The following is a 7,946-nucleotide window of genomic DNA, read 5'->3' as shown; positions in this document are numbered from 1 at the left end:
TTATTAAATGGTGACCCCTCCCCATTTCTGAACCACACATTATTGTCTAGAAAGAAGAATCTAATGAAAGGGGTAGAATCTAAAGAACTGGTGGTTTGATACCTTTTCCTCTATTATCAACCTGTGACAGCAGCTGGACTGGGAGAAATTTAATTGCTAACACCCAGATCGACTACTTACATCTACTATATATATATATATATATGTGTGTGTGTGTGTATATATATATATATATATATATATATATGTGTGTGTGTGTGTGTATATATATATATATATATATGTATATGTATATATACTATCACAACTATCTATCACAACATAACAACATATATACAAAATAAAAACTGGGAGTTGATGTGTGAGTTAGAACCTTATCCTGGAGAAAGATGGAATTTATAGATAAATTTGGACTGGAAGGTTGGAATTAATCTACTTTGTGCACCAATTAAACCACATCTAGGACAGAGGCATTGGTCTTAGTTTCTGTTGTATCAGGGAACTTGATAAGCTTTTGGATTTTCCCACATAGTTTAATTTTTGTTTAGTCTTATAGCTTTATAGGCTGATTTCATTCATTCTCCAATCTTTTTTTTTTTGGCCCATATCCCAATATTCTTTGTCATGAGGGATTGTGGGATACTGAATACTTAAAGTGGCAGCACTACAGGAGAAGAAAGACTTATATTTGCCCAGTTTTTATTTGATATGAAGAGCCTATTTTATTGAGCTATTTGAGAAATTGAAGGTCTGATGTGGTTTAAGATTAATATATGTAATAAACAACTTCACTTATTTTTCAAATACTAAATATATGATACTCAGAATGTTGGGTCAGCCAATATTTAAGCCATAATAATGGTTCTTTGAAGAAGGGCAAAGAATTGAAAACTAAGGGGGGACCCATCAATTAGGACATGATTGAACAGATTATGGTTTGTGAATGTTATAGAATATTCATGTTGTAAGAAATGATGAAAGGAAGGACAGCTGGTGTACGTCAGCTCTGAAGTCAGGAGAAGTTGAGTTCAAATTCAACCTTAAACACTTAATAGCTGTGTGACCCTTAACAAGACAGTTAATCTCAATTTCCTCAAAAAAAGAAAAAGAAGAAAAGATCAAAGGGTTTAAAAGAATGTAGAAAGATTTCTAAGAACTGATAGTGTTATGCCATAGTCTCCTTGAAGTAGTCCTACTCAGTTGCTCTGCCCCCAAGCCCCAGGCTATAATCATTCCCTCTTAATCTTTGATGAGATAAAGGTCTTGTATCTTTTAGGCTATAATCACTCCTTCTTAATGTTTGACCAGATAAAGGTCTATGCATTTTAGACATCATTAGAATATCAGTAACCTCTCCAGTACCTCCCTCCATTATGTCATTCTAGGTGCCTTTGAGATGAGAGTCCTATCCAGTCAATTGATTTGCTCTCCAATAAATTAATAATCAAATTGTTCTCGAATCTCTATCCTGCCTCAGTTTCTCCGGCATTACAACAGAGTGAAATGAGCAGAACTAGGGAAACAATTTATATGATAATAACAATGTTGTAAAGACATTTTGAATGATGTAAGAATTCTTATCAATGTAGTTGACCAACCATGATTCCAAAGCGCGATGATGAAGCATAGTACTCACCTCCTGACATAGATGTAAAGAACTCAAAGGATGAACCATACATTTTCTTGGATATGCTAAATGCAGCTATTTATTTTGTTTGACTATGCAAATTTGTTACAGGGGCCTTGTTTTTCTTTTTCCAATGTTGAGGAGAGGGGAATGGGAGAAAGAAAAAAATGACTTTTGTTAATTGAAAAAAGTAAATTTTTAAAATTAATAACATTAATTTTTGTTTCTTGAAGGCTTTGCTGGCAGTAGGCTTAGAGCAAGATAATACCTTGGAAGTTGTTGAATCCTACTCATTTATTTTACATATGAAAAATTGAAGCAGACAAAAATTAAGTGATTTGCCCAGTGTCACCAAAGTCTCTGTGGAAGGATTTGAAGCTTTAGTCTCCCTTCCTCTAAGATCAGGGTTTTGTTTACCGTTGCTTCTTTATCTAGCTGAGTGGCTTTTAAGTACAACCTTAAGGGCAAATCCTGTATCTCTTGTCTGAAAATCAGACTAGTTAAGCTAAGGGACTTGATCATAGGTGATTTTTTTCTTCTTTGGCCATGACAGAAGGGCTATCGGCTATGTCGATGGAATGAGGATCCATTCCCACAAAACCAATTAGACAATAAATTACCAAAGGGGACATAGAGCAAAGTGCAGTATAAAATAGGTTCTAGTGGCCCCAGAAAGCTAAGGGGTCAGAGAAAGGTCAAGTCCACTCTCCCTCCCCACTCACATACACACACCCACCTCCTCCCCAGCCCCCTAAGGAAGCTTGCCTAAGGAGATTGAAATTCCAAAATAACTGGGATGGAAAGCACCCTGGACAGATCCCAAGCTACAATGAGACATTTGTATTGAAAGAATAAAAATTCTAGCTGTGGAGTCTCGTCAAAGAAGTAGATCACAGGATCTGAAATTTAATTATGGAAATGACCTGTGATTTCATCTAGTCCAGTCCCTTCATTTTACAGCTGAGAAGACTGAGTTTCAGGGGGTCAAGTGATTGTATTAAAATCATGCAAATAAGCCCTTTTTCTCCCGTGCCAAAAGCTTCCCTGTCCTCAGCTGTTCTACACAGGTAGGAAGGTTCCCCTAACCTACCACTAACACTCATTAGGTATTCTAGAGAAATTGGAAAGTCTTTAGGAAATTATTTGGAATATTCATGATGCTTTAGTGACGTTTTCCAACTTGGGACTTTCCTTTGCTTGGGAAGGGCTGGGTCAATGATGTTCCTCCTCCCTTTGTTTTTTAAATAGCCTGAGTGGAACTCTCTGGGAGTTGACCGGGAATTGACTCGAGGCAGAAAGCGGAAAAGGTATTGTCAAGGTCAGACTTGGGTGTTTCGTAGCTTTACTTTCTAATGCCTTGCTGCTTTCTGGGTAGTTTGGGAAATGTTCCAAAAGGTTACTTTCCACTTTTCCTTGCTCTGGGAACATGTTTTCTTTTTTCTTCTTACAGGGAAAAAAGTGGGAAAAGTCCCTGGTGGGAATCTCCACCTTCAGGAACCCGCCTCTTCTCCTTTTTCGTGACAAGTGAAATTCCATCCACCTCATTAGAACTTGTATTTTTTTTCTCTAGAAGGCAGAAGATCCTCTAAACTGGGGAGCTCAAGATGGGTCTAGACATGCCTTTGCGTTTCCGGTGAGTCTTCTCTGAATCAAAACTGTTCTAGTATTGTATGATCCAGGCAAAGACAAGTTTTAGATAAGAGGTGTCCCACCCCCATTGCATCTCTACTGCCAAGTCATTTTTCAGAATTGGTGGAGCTCAAATGAAAGGGCTTCTAGAGTTTCTCATAATGCAAGCTTCAAACAGCAGGTGACAGTAACTGCAAACAAAATCTCTTGGCCTGTTGCTACTGCTCCTTAAAATGTATTATCCTGGAATACTCATTCCTCATTGGCAATTAAGACTTTTATAGCTGTCTGCATGTAGTTTCTCTTTCTTAGAACGTGGATTCTTTGAGAGCTGGGACTGTATTTTGTTTTTTTGTATCGCCAGTTTCTAGCAGTCACATCACATGCTTCTATGCTTATTGACTAATTTCATCTTTCTGATATTGGCCCATTTTGAGCATCACAGGATTCTAGATCTAGAGCTGGAAGGGTTCTCTGGTATCAGTCTAATCTTTCATTTTACATATGAAGAAACTGAAACTTTCCTCATTGCTCTGTGAACTTGTATGGCATGTGCCAGGAAGGCTCCTGAATTCAGAGTTTTAATGCTGGAAGCAACTCTAGCCATCAAGTTCAGCTCCTCCATTTAATTAATGAGGAAAAGGAATCTCAAAAAACTTTCCCAAGATCACACATGCAGTAGGTGGGAGTTGAATCCAAGTTCTAAACTCTAAATCTTATGCCTTTTCCACTGGGCCATAATGCCAATGTGGAAGGGAAAGAGAAAGGCAAAGAGGAAGAAAGGAAGGAAGTGTAATGCCGGAGAAACTGAGGCAGGAGGGAGATTAGAGAGGTTTTAATATTTTATTAATGGGAGAGTAAGATTGACTGGACAGGACTCTCGTCTCAGATTATCCAGTCAGACAGAGATAAGTATACTGGGACCAAGGAATCCATATTGGTCCCAGGGCTGGAGGACCCAAAGAATCCAGCGTCCAGCATACAGCTGCCAGATGCCATTCTCCAGCAATGAATGAAGAACAACAACTTCTTAAATACATTTTTGGAGACAAAGAAGAGAAAGGGAGGGAAAGTTTTTTTATCAGGGAGGGGAAGCCATAAAACCTAAAAATTCCAGAGACAAAGAAGTAAAGATATCATGGGTTGGTCTTGGAATATTCTAAAGGAATATTGTAAATCCATAAAAGAATCAGGGGAGCTACTCTTTTATCTTGCTAATTTATAACCCGAGAGCGAATAATCCTTAGTTTTACTGGGTCAGAGACAGAACAGTTAAGGAAACTGAGACAGGGAAACTGAGTCAGGACAGTTAAAGAAAACTGTGGCGTAACATTCCACACTCTTTCTCCTAAATATTCAAACCTTTGAATCTTAGCAGCTTCCTCTAGATACCCAGGAGGTCTTTGACCCACCTTATGTAAAGCAAACGAGCAAAAATAAAACTAGAAAAATGTAAGGACTCATATGGCAAGAGCAAGTCTCTCCCTGATAACCCCAGAGTTAACAGCTGTACAAAGGCTCCCTTGTTGCAAGCAGCAAGCATGTCAGGCCCTCTCCAGTTCTGGAGCACCATCTCATCCAGAGAATCCAGTTTGAGATGGACAGTTAGGTCTGTGGTCATTTGTGCACTTAACTCAGTCTCTGCTTACAAAGCAGCAGGGTCCAAGGCCCAGTCAGAGAGGCAGCCCTCTCCATGGGGGAAGGAGAGGCTTGTAGTACTCCACCCGTCCCCACCCAGAGAAACAGGACTGCTATTAGAATACAGATTTCTGAGCAGATTATGCACAGTTAGACCATCAAGGCAGGCAAACTCCAAATTTTTTAGGTGCCTCAAGCCAAACTTCAAGGTCCTTTGAAATGCTGAAATACTTAATGAACTGGGGTTACAGGAATGGAAAAACAGATCAGAGAGACTGCCAGTGTCACAACAGGTGTCTGATTTCTAAAACTTTTCTAAAAAAATAATCTCCAAAACTGAGTCTGCCAGGGCACTTTTAACAAAATAAGGGATTCTAAAACTAAAGCATCCAAATTCAATCTGAACTAGTGAGACAGGGGGTGGGGCAAAAGTGCTTAAGGCAAAGTGAATAGGAGCTAAGGGTTCCCATTCTTTCAGGTATTTTGAAAAAAATATCAGTTTCCCCAATGTTCTATCTCTACCTCCCTTTTTTTTTTTTCTCTCACGGAAAGGAATTATCAAATGACCATTCCCCATATAAATCCCAAGAGCAAATCAAAATCCCTATACATAACAGACTAATACAGTAGCATTTCCTAAAAAGGTCTAAAAACATATCAGCAATAATTACATAGTTTTAACAAATCCCATCCCAAATCTTAAAACACACAGTAATAGATGATCCAGGCAAGGTTTAACAGTCAGTCATCAACCATTCCCAAAGTCCCTCATATCAGTCCAAGTACACTCGATGCAGGGTCCAGTCCATGGTCTCATGTACAAACTGCTGCTTCAGGCTGTGAAATGACAGGAGGCTCTCATTCCTTGCAGAGTGGGTGTGTGCCGTGGTGACAATCAAAGATGATCAAAGCTGATCCAGGTTCCAGAAGCAAGTCAATATCTGTAATTTGACCAAAATCTAGAACAAAAACACAAATCTTAACACATAAAGATTAGATCAGTCTCAGATAGAAAGACTCAGTTTACCAGACTGTTGCAAAACATGAGGAGGCCAAAATAAATTGACGAGCAGTTTCCTATGTGAAGAAATGAGTTTGCTTTACAGGCCAAGCAAACGGCTGCAGTCTTACAGACCTCTGTTAATTGTCCACTTATCATGTAGAAACCTTAAAGAAACAAAACACAAATATCTAGTAACACACAGATGACCAGGCGAAATAGTTGCCCAAGCATTTAGGATACAATGATTACATATGACCAGACTGAAAATAGCAAGGCACGACATAATTGAATTGCAGTAACAGTTCTATTGACCATCGCTCTGATCAGAGAGAGATCAGTTACAGAAGGAAAAATTCAAGAACATAACTATAACATAACATAAGCAGTTGAGTTTTAACAGCTTATCAATCAATTGTCCCAGTAACTGTCACAGGGTGGAGTTTTAAAACTCCCAAATAGCATTAACTAATTAACTCTAAGCCCAAAAACTCCAATAGATGTCATTAATCAAATTTCTGATAAATCTTAAACAAAAAGTTACCATAACCTTACAGTAATAACAGAAAGAAATTTTGTCTCAGTAAGTTCACAACTTAGAACAATTATCATATCTAGGTAGATGTTACATGAGTGAACATTGTACATACAAATCATTTTGCTTTTAAAATACCCAATACATAGAAAAATATCCCAAATTGCATATTGTCCATAACAGAAACATTTTCAAAAGGACAAAGAAAAAACCATTATGTTCAGAGGCCTTTAAATAACCTCAGGATGACCCAATACAATCAATTTAAACTTATACAAAACACCCAATTCCACATAGAATTCAAGAAGGTTTTTTTAACATAGCAATTAAACTTTTAGAAATACTCGGACCAAAGTATGGATCACATTTATGACCATATCTCTTAACCAAGAAAACCTTTATGAAGAAACAAATATTCAATCAATTAAGCTAAAGTAAGCATGTCCTTAAAAATCAGTTTGCTGCACTGGCTGTAATCAGATAAGAAAAGAAAACGGCAGGAACATACTCAGCGGGGTGAGGGGCAGAGAAGATTCCATATGGCCATCCTTCCCCCACTCCTGACCCCTTAGAAAAAACTTCCCTCAGGTTCCCCACTCAATTTCCTACATGGGGATCCTTTTCAAGATTTAACCCATCAGTTTCCCAATATCAGGTTTCTTCCCAAATCCACCCATTTCCAACTTTCTCTTTCCCCCTTTTTCTCACAGGCTGCTGCAGTCAGCCAGAGACAGAGAGAGAGAGAGAAAGATTTTTCAAACTTCTTGATATTTTCTAAGCCTGCAACACAGAGGCTGAATCCTTATCTCTTACAAGCTTACTAACTTTTAACACAGACACACAGAAACAAACATGGAGCTCCAATTTACTATGCACAGTTGCAACGTTGTTTTCCAACCAACAACATAACAAACCACACAGAACATAGAACATATATGACACAGACTACACAGTTATAACATACCCAGAGGATATTCTCCAGCGTCCCAGAAAATACCCATCTCAGAATTTTTAAACCCGTCGGTATTTATTCTGAGACCACAGGTTGCTAGCAACAGAACAGACCAGAACCAGAACCAGATGGTACCGCAAAAGGTACCCAGACAGACTTACTCTCCCGAATGCCGAATCAAATGCCGAATCGATTTCGTTGTCCACTGTAGGCCGGAATGAGACTGAAGAACTGCTTCCTTTTCCCAAGGAACAGACCCAGGTCCTGAGCCCCGCTCAGGCCTAGGTGGAGACCGAGAGGTCTCTAATCTCTAATCCAGTTCTCAGTTTCTATTATCTCGGCGGGACCTCCAAATTGTAATGCCGGAGAAACTGAGGCAGGAGAGAGATTAGAGAGGTTTAATATTTTATTAATTGGAGAGTAAGATTGACTGGACAGGACTCTCGTCTCAGATTATCCAGTCAGACAGAGATAAGTATACTGGGACCAAGGAATCCATATTGGTCCCAGGGCTGGAGGACCCAAAGAATCCAGTGTCCAGCATACAGCTGCCAGATGCCATTCT

The sequence above is a fragment of the Antechinus flavipes genome, chromosome 2 (assembly GCF_016432865.1).
Source record: "Antechinus flavipes isolate AdamAnt ecotype Samford, QLD, Australia chromosome 2, AdamAnt_v2, whole genome shotgun sequence".
In the NCBI taxonomy this organism is placed as follows: domain Eukaryota; kingdom Metazoa; phylum Chordata; class Mammalia; order Dasyuromorphia; family Dasyuridae; genus Antechinus; species Antechinus flavipes.
Note: the sequence above shows the minus strand (reverse complement) of the source record.